The sequence below is a fragment of the Hyla sarda genome, unplaced genomic scaffold (assembly GCF_029499605.1).
Source record: "Hyla sarda isolate aHylSar1 unplaced genomic scaffold, aHylSar1.hap1 scaffold_1703, whole genome shotgun sequence".
Taxonomy (NCBI): domain Eukaryota; kingdom Metazoa; phylum Chordata; class Amphibia; order Anura; family Hylidae; genus Hyla; species Hyla sarda.
Window position 1 is genome coordinate 46,630 of NW_026608343.1, and position 10,121 is coordinate 56,750.

Below are 10,121 nucleotides of genomic sequence, written 5' to 3' on the forward strand. Positions count from 1 at the left end.
AGTGATAGTGCCCATGAAGGGGACCTTGTTGGGCCCGCCCCTTTCACGGTTATCGCTTCTCGGCCTTTTGGCTAAGATCAAGTGTAGTATCTGTTCTTATCAGTTTAATATCTGATACGTCCCCTATCTGGGGACCATATATTAAATGGATTTTTGAGAACGGGGGCCGATTTCGAAGCTTGCTTCCGTCGCCCTATGCATTGACCCGATATGGCAGTATCTTCGGGTACAGTGCACCACCCCCTTACAGGGTTAAAAAGAAAGATTCCTACTTTCATTGCTACCTGCTTGCTGGCTAGCCAGCTAGCCAGCCCTGTGGGCCTTGCTGCTGCAGCCAAAAAACAAAAGGTGGTGCTGCTGCTGCTGCTTCTGCTTGTGTCTGGCCGCTGTTGGAGCGTCCAGGCACAGGACTTCTGCTGCTGCTGACTAAATGGCCTCCTTAATTGGATCATTTGAGTAGCCAGCACACCTGTGCAGGTAGGGCATGACATGATAGGCAGCTGCCTTGATAGCGGGTGGGTGCTGAATGTTCCTAATTGACAAAATAAGATTAATGCTTATGAAGAAATATAAAATCTCATCCCTTCCCCAATATCGCGCCACACCCCTACCCCTTAATTCCCTGGTTGAACTTGATGGACATATGTCTTTTTTCGACCGTACTAACTATGTAACTATGTAACATAACATGGGGGGGGGGGGTCTCCTGGCTGTTCACACAGGTGTGTCATTGCTGTACATTGACCATGCATTGCTTCTGTGGTATTGCAAAGGCAAAGACAAATGCTTCCAGCCATCCATTGCACTAATGGATTGGTCATCAGCTGGCTGTCTATGTCCCGCATCAATATAGACCAAAGTACAGAGGGTTAGGCTATGCTATTGTGCACCTACCTGATGCATCAGAAGGTGCGAGGCCCTTGCTAAATTCTGTGCACAGACTTTGAGATCTATACTTTAGACTGTATCTAAACCTGCTCCAACATGGACTGACATTCTGGCCTACTTTCAGCCGATGCGACTTGTCTGTCGCTGAACAGTCGCTTTTTATGTATTCAGCACCTATGTATAATGTTGTAAAAATGCTCTAGAAGCTAAAGTCGCAGAAATGTCACACATATTTGGCCTGCAACTTTCTGTGCGACAAATTCAGACAGGAAAAATCAGTATAAATCCTTAGAAAATTATCCCCCAGTGTCTCCATCTGCTGGCGGTATTGAATAAGCATTGCTGCACTGATGGGGTATGCATTAGACGAAAAAAAAGAAGAAAAAGAAGAATAATACGCCCAGAAAAGAGGCGAAAAGGAGAAAAACGTAAAAAAACGTGAAAAAAAAGTAAGAGGAAGAGAAGGGAAAAAAAGGTGGAAATGGGTTTAAAAGTGATTTCGGCGGAGAAATATATATATATATATATATATATATATATATATATATATATATACGCGCACACACACACATATATATAAACGTATTCTCCGTTGAGATATTGCAGCCGCTGCTGTGTCCAGGCCCAGGAGCCTTAGCACTGTGCTGTGATGTCACTCAATACCACTGACATCACTAGGTGTAAACAACATCTCTCCTTTGCTGTGTATGTGACTATGGAGCTGTTTGGTGATGTCGTCTATTACGGCCTTCATAGGAGCAACAGGAGATTGTTGCATCCATCTAGAACCCTCAGAACTACAGTGCTATGATGTCACTGACTTCCACAGGCCTTGCAGAGTGTAAACAACAACAACCCAGCTTTGTTGTGTATGTAACCATAGGGATTTGTGATGTCACCTAGAACCTTCACAGCAGCGACAGCTTTATGAGGAGCATCAGCACTGCTCTGCCTGAGCAGAACCATCACCGCCATAGGTTATCAAATAACCCGGATTTAACCCACACAGGTAAGTCCAATGGGGTGCAGGCATGTCCTCTATGCTTACAGCTTCCCGTGGGTGTTGGTTTGATACCGTTTGGGGACAGCCAAGGAGGCATCTGCAGGCAACAAAGGTAGGTGTGTGCTTGTGTGTGTGTTTCCTATGCAGATCCTAAGCCCAGTGTCACATGCAAGTAGGAGGAGTAAGAAGGGTTCCTGGCAAATCCGGGTTATGGATTGCATTTAAAAAGGCCCCGTGGGAGTGCAATGGGCCCCTGTCTTGCTGCTTAGCAATAATGGTATGGGTTTAGGTTCTGCTGTGTGTACTGGTGGTTGACTGCCCCCCAGCCCAGAGTGTGCATGGAAAATTGTCTGGCAGCCTCCCTGACAGCAAGCAGTGATAGTGCCCATGAAGGGGACCTTGTTGGGCCCGCCCCTTTCACGGTTATCGCTTCTCGGCCTTTTGGCTAAGATCAAGTGTAGTATCTGTTCTTATCAGTTTTCATGCTGGTGGGGATGGGTGCTGCATGGAGGATGCAGGTGTACCAGGGCTTTCCGGGGCTGGTTCTGAGGAATCAGCTCGACGGCTGCCCTGATGTGACCTGTTCCCTCCGGGTCTCGCCATGAGGCTGAGAGGGTCTAGAGCCGAGGTACTTTTGTGCCTCGGGGAGTGGTGACCCCGAGGTGCCGAAACTCACTGGGAGAATAGGCTCACTGAGTTGAAGCACGGGCACCATAATCTCTTCACCTTGTGGCACTCACCTCTTGATTCCCGGCCTTCTGGCTAGGATCAGAGAAATTTTTATAGATCCGGCCGGATGTCCGGGCAGTATATCTGCACACATTCACTTATTTATTTATTTTTTGTCTCACTGTGTCACTTTTTGCGTGTTGTGTGTTCACAGGATTTGTCAGGATGCGGTAGCCCTTCTGGGTGTCCCTCCTGGCGGTCTAGGGGAGGTGTGTGTGGCCATTAGGTTCCGCACCTCCCTGCAAACACCCCGGGTACTCCTGCTTCGCAGGGTACCTACCGTAATCGGCTCTGCGGGCAGATACCTTGGCTAACGCCAAGGGGGATGCCGGGAGCATTTGTGGTCTCCTAGTAGCTTCGGCGAAAAGGGACATCGAACCTGGAACCTCGCAGGTACCTTTTGGTCCGGAGGCGAAGGGTAAGGTTTGTTGGGGGGCCTCTCTCCTATCGGAGAAGGGCTTGCGATAGACCGCATCCTTTGTGCACGTTTTTTTAGTGTAACACGTTTGCACTTTTTCTTGCACTTTGGGTGAATCGAAAGCACGTTCCTCGGCTTTAGATAAAAAAAAAAAAAAATCTGTTCTTATCAGTTTAATATCTGATACGTCCCCTATCTGGGGACCATATATTAAATGGATTTTTGAGAACGGGGGCCGATTTCGAAGCTTGCTTCCGTCGCCCTATGCATTGACCCGATATGGCAGTATCTTCGGGTACAGTGCACCACCCCCTTACAGGGTTAAAAAGAAAGATTCCTACTTTCATTGCTACCTGCTTGCTGGCTAGCCAGCTAGCCAGCCCTGTGGGCCTTGCTGCTGCAGCCAAAAAACAAAAGGTGGTGCTGCTGCTTCTGCTGCTTCTGCTTGTGTCTGGCCGCTGTTGGAGTGTCCAGGCACAGGACTTCTGCTGCTGCTGACTAAATGGCCTCCTTAATTGGATCATTTGAGTAGCCAGCACACCTGTGCAGGTAGGGCATGACATGATAGGCAGCTGCCTTGATAGCGGGTGGGTGCTGAATGTTCCTAATTGACAAAATAAGATTAATGCTTATGAAGAAATATAAAATCTCATCCCTTCCCCAATATCGCGCCACACCCCTACCCCTTAATTCCCTGGTTGAACTTGATGGACATATGTCTTTTTTCGACCGTACTAACTATGTAACTATGTAACATAACATGGGGGGGGGGGTCTCCTGGCTGTTCACACAGGTGTGTCATTGCTGTACATTGACCATGCATTGCTTCTGTGGTATTGCAAAGGCAAAGACAAATGCTTCCAGCCATCCATTGCACTAATGGATTGGTCATCAGCTGGCTGTCTATGTCCCGCATCAATATAGACCAAAGTACAGAGGGTTAGGCTATGCTATTGTGCACCTACCTGATGCATCAGAAGGTGCGAGGCCCTTGCTAAATTCTGTGCACAGACTTTGAGATCTATACTTTAGACTGTATCTAAACCTGCTCCAACATGGACTGACATTCTGGCCTACTTTCAGCCGATGCGACTTGTCTGTCGCTGAACAGTCGCTTTTTATGTATTCAGCACCTATGTATAATGTTGTAAAAATGCTCTAGAAGCTAAAGTCGCAGAAATGTCACACATATTTGGCCTGCAACTTTCTGTGCGACAAATTCAGACAGGAAAAATCAGTATAAATCCTTAGAAAATTATCCCCCAGTGTCTCCATCTGCTGGCGGTATTGAATAAGCATTGCTGCACTGATGGGGTATGCATTAGACGAAAAAAAAGAAGAAAAAGAAGAATAATACGCCCAGAAAAGAGGCGAAAAGGAGAAAAACGTAAAAAAACGTGAAAAAAAAGTAAGAGGAAGAGAAGGGAAAAAAAGGTGGAAATGGGTTTAAAAGTGATTTCGGCGGAGAAATATATATATATATATATATATATATATATATATATATACGCGCACACACACACATATATATAAACGTATTCTCCGTTGAGATATTGCAGCCGCTGCTGTGTCCAGGCCCAGGAGCCTTAGCACTGTGCTGTGATGTCACTCAATACCACTGACATCACTAGGTGTAAACAACATCTCTCCTTTGCTGTGTATGTGACTATGGAGCTGTTTGGTGATGTCGTCTATTATGGCCTTCATAGAAGCAACAGGAGATTGTTGCATCCATCTAGAACCCTCAGAACTACAGTGCTATGATGTCACTGACTTCCACAGGCCTTGCAGAGTGTAAACAACAACAACCCAGCTTTGTTGTGTATGTAACCATAGGGATTTGTGATGTCACCTAGAACCTTCACAGCAGCGACAGCTTTATGAGGAGCATCAGCACTGCTCTGCCTGAGCAGAACCATCACCGCCATAGGTTGTCAAATAACCCGGATTTAACCCACACAGGTAAGTCCAATGGGGTGCAGGCATGTCCTCTATGCTTACAGCTTCCCGTGGGTGTTGGTTTGATACCGTTTGGGGACAGCCAAGGAGGCATCTGCAGGCAACAAAGGTAGGTGTGTGCTTGTGTGTGTGTTTCCTATGCAGATCCTAAGCCCAGTGTCACATGCAAGTAGGAGGAGTAAGAAGGGTTCCTGGCAAATCCGGGTTATGGATTGCATTTAAAAAGGCCCCGTGGGAGTGCAATGGGCCCCTGTCTTGCTGCTTAGCAATAATGGTATGGGTTTAGGTTCTGCTGTGTGTACTGGTGGTTGACTGCCCCCCAGCCCAGAGTGTGCATGGAAAATTGTCTGGCAGCCTCCCTGACAGCAAGCAGTGATAGTGCCCATGAAGGGGACCTTGTTGGGCCCGCCCCTTTCACGGTTATCGCTTCTCGGCCTTTTGGCTAAGATCAAGTGTAGTATCTGTTCTTATCAGTTTAATATCTGATACGTCCCCTATCTGGGGACCATATATTAAATGGATTTTTGAGAACGGGGGCCGATTTCGAAGCTTGCTTCCGTCGCCCTATGCATTGACCCGATATGGCAGTATCTTCGGGTACAGTGCACCACCCCCTTACAGGGTTAAAAAGAAAGATTCCTACTTTCATTGCTACCTGCTTGCTGGCTAGCCAGCTAGCCAGCCCTGTGGGCCTTGCTGCTGCAGCCAAAAAACAAAAGGTGGTGCTGCTGCTGCTGCTTCTGCTTGTGTCTGGCCGCTGTTGGAGCGTCCAGGCACAGGACTTCTGCTGCTGCTGACTAAATGGCCTCCTTAATTGGATCATTTGAGTAGCCAGCACACCTGTGCAGGTAGGGCATGACATGATAGGCAGCTGCCTTGATAGCGGGTGGGTGCTGAATGTTCCTAATTGACAAAATAAGATTAATGCTTATGAAGAAATATAAAATCTCATCCCTTCCCCAATATCGCGCCACACCCCTACCCCTTAATTCCCTGGTTGAACTTGATGGACATATGTCTTTTTTCGACCGTACTAACTATGTAACTATGTAACATAACATGGGGGGGGGGGGGTCTCCTGGCTGTTCACACAGGTGTGTCATTGCTGTACATTGACCATGCATTGCTTCTGTGGTATTGCAAAGGCAAAGACAAATGCTTCCAGCCATCCATTGCACTAATGGATTGGTCATCAGCTGGCTGTCTATGTCCCGCATCAATATAGACCAAAGTACAGAGGGTTAGGCTATGCTATTGTGCACCTACCTGATGCATCAGAAGGTGCGAGGCCCTTGCTAAATTCTGTGCACAGACTTTGAGATCTATACTTTAGACTGTATCTAAACCTGCTCCAACATGGACTGACATTCTGGCCTACTTTCAGCCGATGCGACTTGTCTGTCGCTGAACAGTCGCTTTTTATGTATTCAGCACCTATGTATAATGTTGTAAAAATGCTCTAGAAGCTAAAGTCGCAGAAATGTCACACATATTTGGCCTGCAACTTTCTGTGCGACAAATTCAGACAGGAAAAATCAGTATAAATCCTTAGAAAATTATCCCCCAGTGTCTCCATCTGCTGGCGGTATTGAATAAGCATTGCTGCACTGATGGGGTATGCATTAGACGAAAAAAAAGAAGAAAAAGAAGAATAATACGCCCAGAAAAGAGGCGAAAAGGAGAAAAACGTAAAAAAACGTGAAAAAAAAGTAAGAGGAAGAGAAGGGAAAAAAAGGTGGAAATGGGTTTAAAAGTGATTTCGGCGGAGAAATATATATATATATATATATATATATATATATATATATATATACGCGCACACACACACATATATATAAACGTATTCTCCGTTGAGATATTGCAGCCGCTGCTGTGTCCAGGCCCAGGAGCCTTAGCACTGTGCTGTGATGTCACTCAATACCACTGACATCACTAGGTGTAAACAACATCTCTCCTTTGCTGTGTATGTGACTATGGAGCTGTTTGGTGATGTCGTCTATTATGGCCTTCATAGAAGCAACAGGAGATTGTTGCATCCATCTAGAACCCTCAGAACTACAGTGCTATGATGTCACTGACTTCCACAGGCCTTGCAGAGTGTAAACAACAACAACCCAGCTTTGTTGTGTATGTAACCATAGGGATTTGTGATGTCACCTAGAACCTTCACAGCAGCGACAGCTTTATGAGGAGCATCAGCACTGCTCTGCCTGAGCAGAACCATCACCGCCATAGGTTGTCAAATAACCCGGATTTAACCCACACAGGTAAGTCCAATGGGGTGCAGGCATGTCCTCTATGCTTACAGCTTCCCGTGGGTGTTGGTTTGATACCGTTTGGGGACAGCCAAGGAGGCATCTGCAGGCAACAAAGGTAGGTGTGTGCTTGTGTGTGTGTTTCCTATGCAGATCCTAAGCCCAGTGTCACATGCAAGTAGGAGGAGTAAGAAGGGTTCCTGGCAAATCCGGGTTATGGATTGCATTTAAAAAGGCCCCGTGGGAGTGCAATGGGCCCCTGTCTTGCTGCTTAGCAATAATGGTATGGGTTTAGGTTCTGCTGTGTGTACTGGTGGTTGACTGCCCCCCAGCCCAGAGTGTGCATGGAAAATTGTCTGGCAGCCTCCCTGACAGCAAGCAGTGATAGTGCCCATGAAGGGGACCTTGTTGGGCCCGCCCCTTTCACGGTTATCGCTTCTCGGCCTTTTGGCTAAGATCAAGTGTAGTATCTGTTCTTATCAGTTTAATATCTGATACGTCCCCTATCTGGGGACCATATATTAAATGGATTTTTGAGAACGGGGGCCGATTTCGAAGCTTGCTTCCGTCGCCCTATGCATTGACCCGATATGGCAGTATCTTCGGGTACAGTGCACCACCCCCTTACAGGGTTAAAAAGAAAGATTCCTACTTTCATTGCTACCTGCTTGCTGGCTAGCCAGCTAGCCAGCCCTGTGGGCCTTGCTGCTGCAGCCAAAAAACAAAAGGTGGTGCTGCTGCTGCTGCTTCTGCTGCTTCTGCTTGTGTCTGGCCGCTGTTGGAGCGTCCAGGCACAGGACTTCTGCTGCTGCTGACTAAATGGCCTCCTTAATTGGATCATTTGAGTAGCCAGCACACCTGTGCAGGTAGGGCATGACATGATAGGCAGCTGCCTTGATAGCGGGTGGGTGCTGAATGTTCCTAATTGACAAAATAAGATTAATGCTTATGAAGAAATATAAAATCTCATCCCTTCCCCAATATCGCGCCACACCCCTACCCCTTAATTCCCTGGTTGAACTTGATGGACATATGTCTTTTTTCGACCGTACTAACTATGTAACTATGTAACATAACATGGGGGGGGGGGGTCTCCTGGCTGTTCACACAGGTGTGTCATTGCTGTACATTGACCATGCATTGCTTCTGTGGTATTGCAAAGGCAAAGACAAATGCTTCCAGCCATCCATTGCACTAATGGATTGGTCATCAGCTGGCTGTCTATGTCCCGCATCAATATAGACCAAAGTACAGAGGGTTAGGCTATGCTATTGTGCACCTACCTGATGCATCAGAAGGTGCGAGGCCCTTGCTAAATTCTGTGCACAGACTTTGAGATCTATACTTTAGACTGTATCTAAACCTGCTCCAACATGGACTGACATTCTGGCCTACTTTCAGCCGATGCGACTTGTCTGTCGCTGAACAGTCGCTTTTTATGTATTCAGCACCTATGTATAATGTTGTAAAAATGCTCTAGAAGCTAAAGTCGCAGAAATGTCACACATATTTGGCCTGCAACTTTCTGTGCGACAAATTCAGACAGGAAAAATCTGTATAAATCCTTAGAAAATTATCCCCCAGTGTCTCCATCTGCCGGCGGTATTGAATAAGCATTGCTGCACTGATGGGGTATGCATTAGACGAAAAAAAAGAAGAAAAAGAAGAATAATACGCCCAGAAAAGAGGCGAAAAGGAGAAAAACGTAAAAAAACGTGAAAAAAAAGTAAGAGGAAGAGAAGGGAAAAAAAGGTGGAAATGGGTTTAAAAGTGATTTCGGCGGAGAAATATATATATATATATATATATATATATATATATATATATATATATATACGCGCACACACACACATATATATAAACGTATTCTTCGTTGAGATATTGCAGCCGCTGCTGTGTCCAGGCCCAGGAGCCTTAGCACTGTGCTGTGATGTCACTCAATACCACTGACATCACTAGGTGTAAACAACATCTCTCCTTTGCTGTGTATGTGACTATGGAGCTGTTTGGTGATGTCGTCTATTATGGCCTTCATAGAAGCAACAGGAGATTGTTGCATCCATCTAGAACCCTCAGAACTACAGTGCTATGATGTCACTGACTTCCACAGGCCTTGCAGAGTGTAAACAACAACAACCCAGCTTTGTTGTGTATGTAACCATAGGGATTTGTGATGTCACCTAGAACCTTCACAGCAGCGACAGCTTTATGAGGAGCATCAGCACTGCTCTGCCTGAGCAGAACCATCACCGCCATAGGTTGTCAAATAACCCGGATTTAACCCACACAGGTAAGTCCAATGGGGTGCAGGCATGTCCTCTATGCTTACAGCTTCCCGTGGGTGTTGGTTTGATACCGTTTGGGGACAGCCAAGGAGGCATCTGCAGGCAACAAAGGTAGGTGTGTGCTTGTGTGTGTGTTTCCTATGCAGATCCTAAGCCCAGTGTCACATGCAAGTAGGAGGAGTAAGAAGGGTTCCTGGCAAATCCGGGTTATGGATTGCATTTAAAAAGGCCCCGTGGGAGTGCAATGGGCCCCTGTCTTGCTGCTTAGCAATAATGGTATGGGTTTAGGTTCTGCTGTGTGTACTGGTGGTTGACTGCCCCCCAGCCCAGAGTGTGCATGGAAAATTGTCTGGCAGCCTCCCTGACAGCAAGCAGTGATAGTGCCCATGAAGGGGACCTTGTTGGGCCCGCCCCTTTCACGGTTATCGCTTCTCGGCCTTTTGGCTAAGATCAAGTGTAGTATCTGTTCTTATCAGTTTTCATGCTGGTGGGGATGGGTGCTGCATGGAGGATGCAGGTGTACCAGGGCTTTCCGGGGCTGGTTCTGAGGAATCAGCTCGACGGCTGCCCCGATGTGACCTGTT

General features: G+C 46.7%; 3 non-coding genes and 3 pseudogenes across 3 annotated transcripts; all 6 read left to right on the forward strand.

Moving 5' to 3' along the window:
* Positions 1 to 51: 51 nt before the first annotated feature.
* Positions 52 to 242, forward strand: LOC130312118 (U2 spliceosomal RNA). The gene has a single exon (XR_008860312.1). It is a non-coding gene; the product is annotated as a U2 spliceosomal RNA (small nuclear RNA).
* A 2,074-nt stretch (positions 243 to 2,316) lies between these two features.
* LOC130312137 (U2 spliceosomal RNA) lies at positions 2,317 to 2,476 on the forward strand (annotated as a pseudogene).
* A 692-nt stretch (positions 2,477 to 3,168) lies between these two features.
* Positions 3,169 to 3,349, forward strand: LOC130312134 (U2 spliceosomal RNA; annotated as a pseudogene).
* Positions 3,350 to 5,419: 2,070 nt separating this feature from the next.
* On the forward strand, positions 5,420 to 5,610 carry LOC130312119 (U2 spliceosomal RNA). Its single transcript, XR_008860313.1, has one exon. It is a non-coding gene; the product is annotated as a U2 spliceosomal RNA (small nuclear RNA).
* A 2,073-nt stretch (positions 5,611 to 7,683) lies between these two features.
* LOC130312121 (U2 spliceosomal RNA) lies at positions 7,684 to 7,874 on the forward strand. The gene has a single exon (XR_008860315.1). It is a non-coding gene; the product is annotated as a U2 spliceosomal RNA (small nuclear RNA).
* Positions 7,875 to 9,961: 2,087 nt separating this feature from the next.
* Positions 9,962 to 10,121, forward strand: LOC130312140 (U2 spliceosomal RNA; annotated as a pseudogene).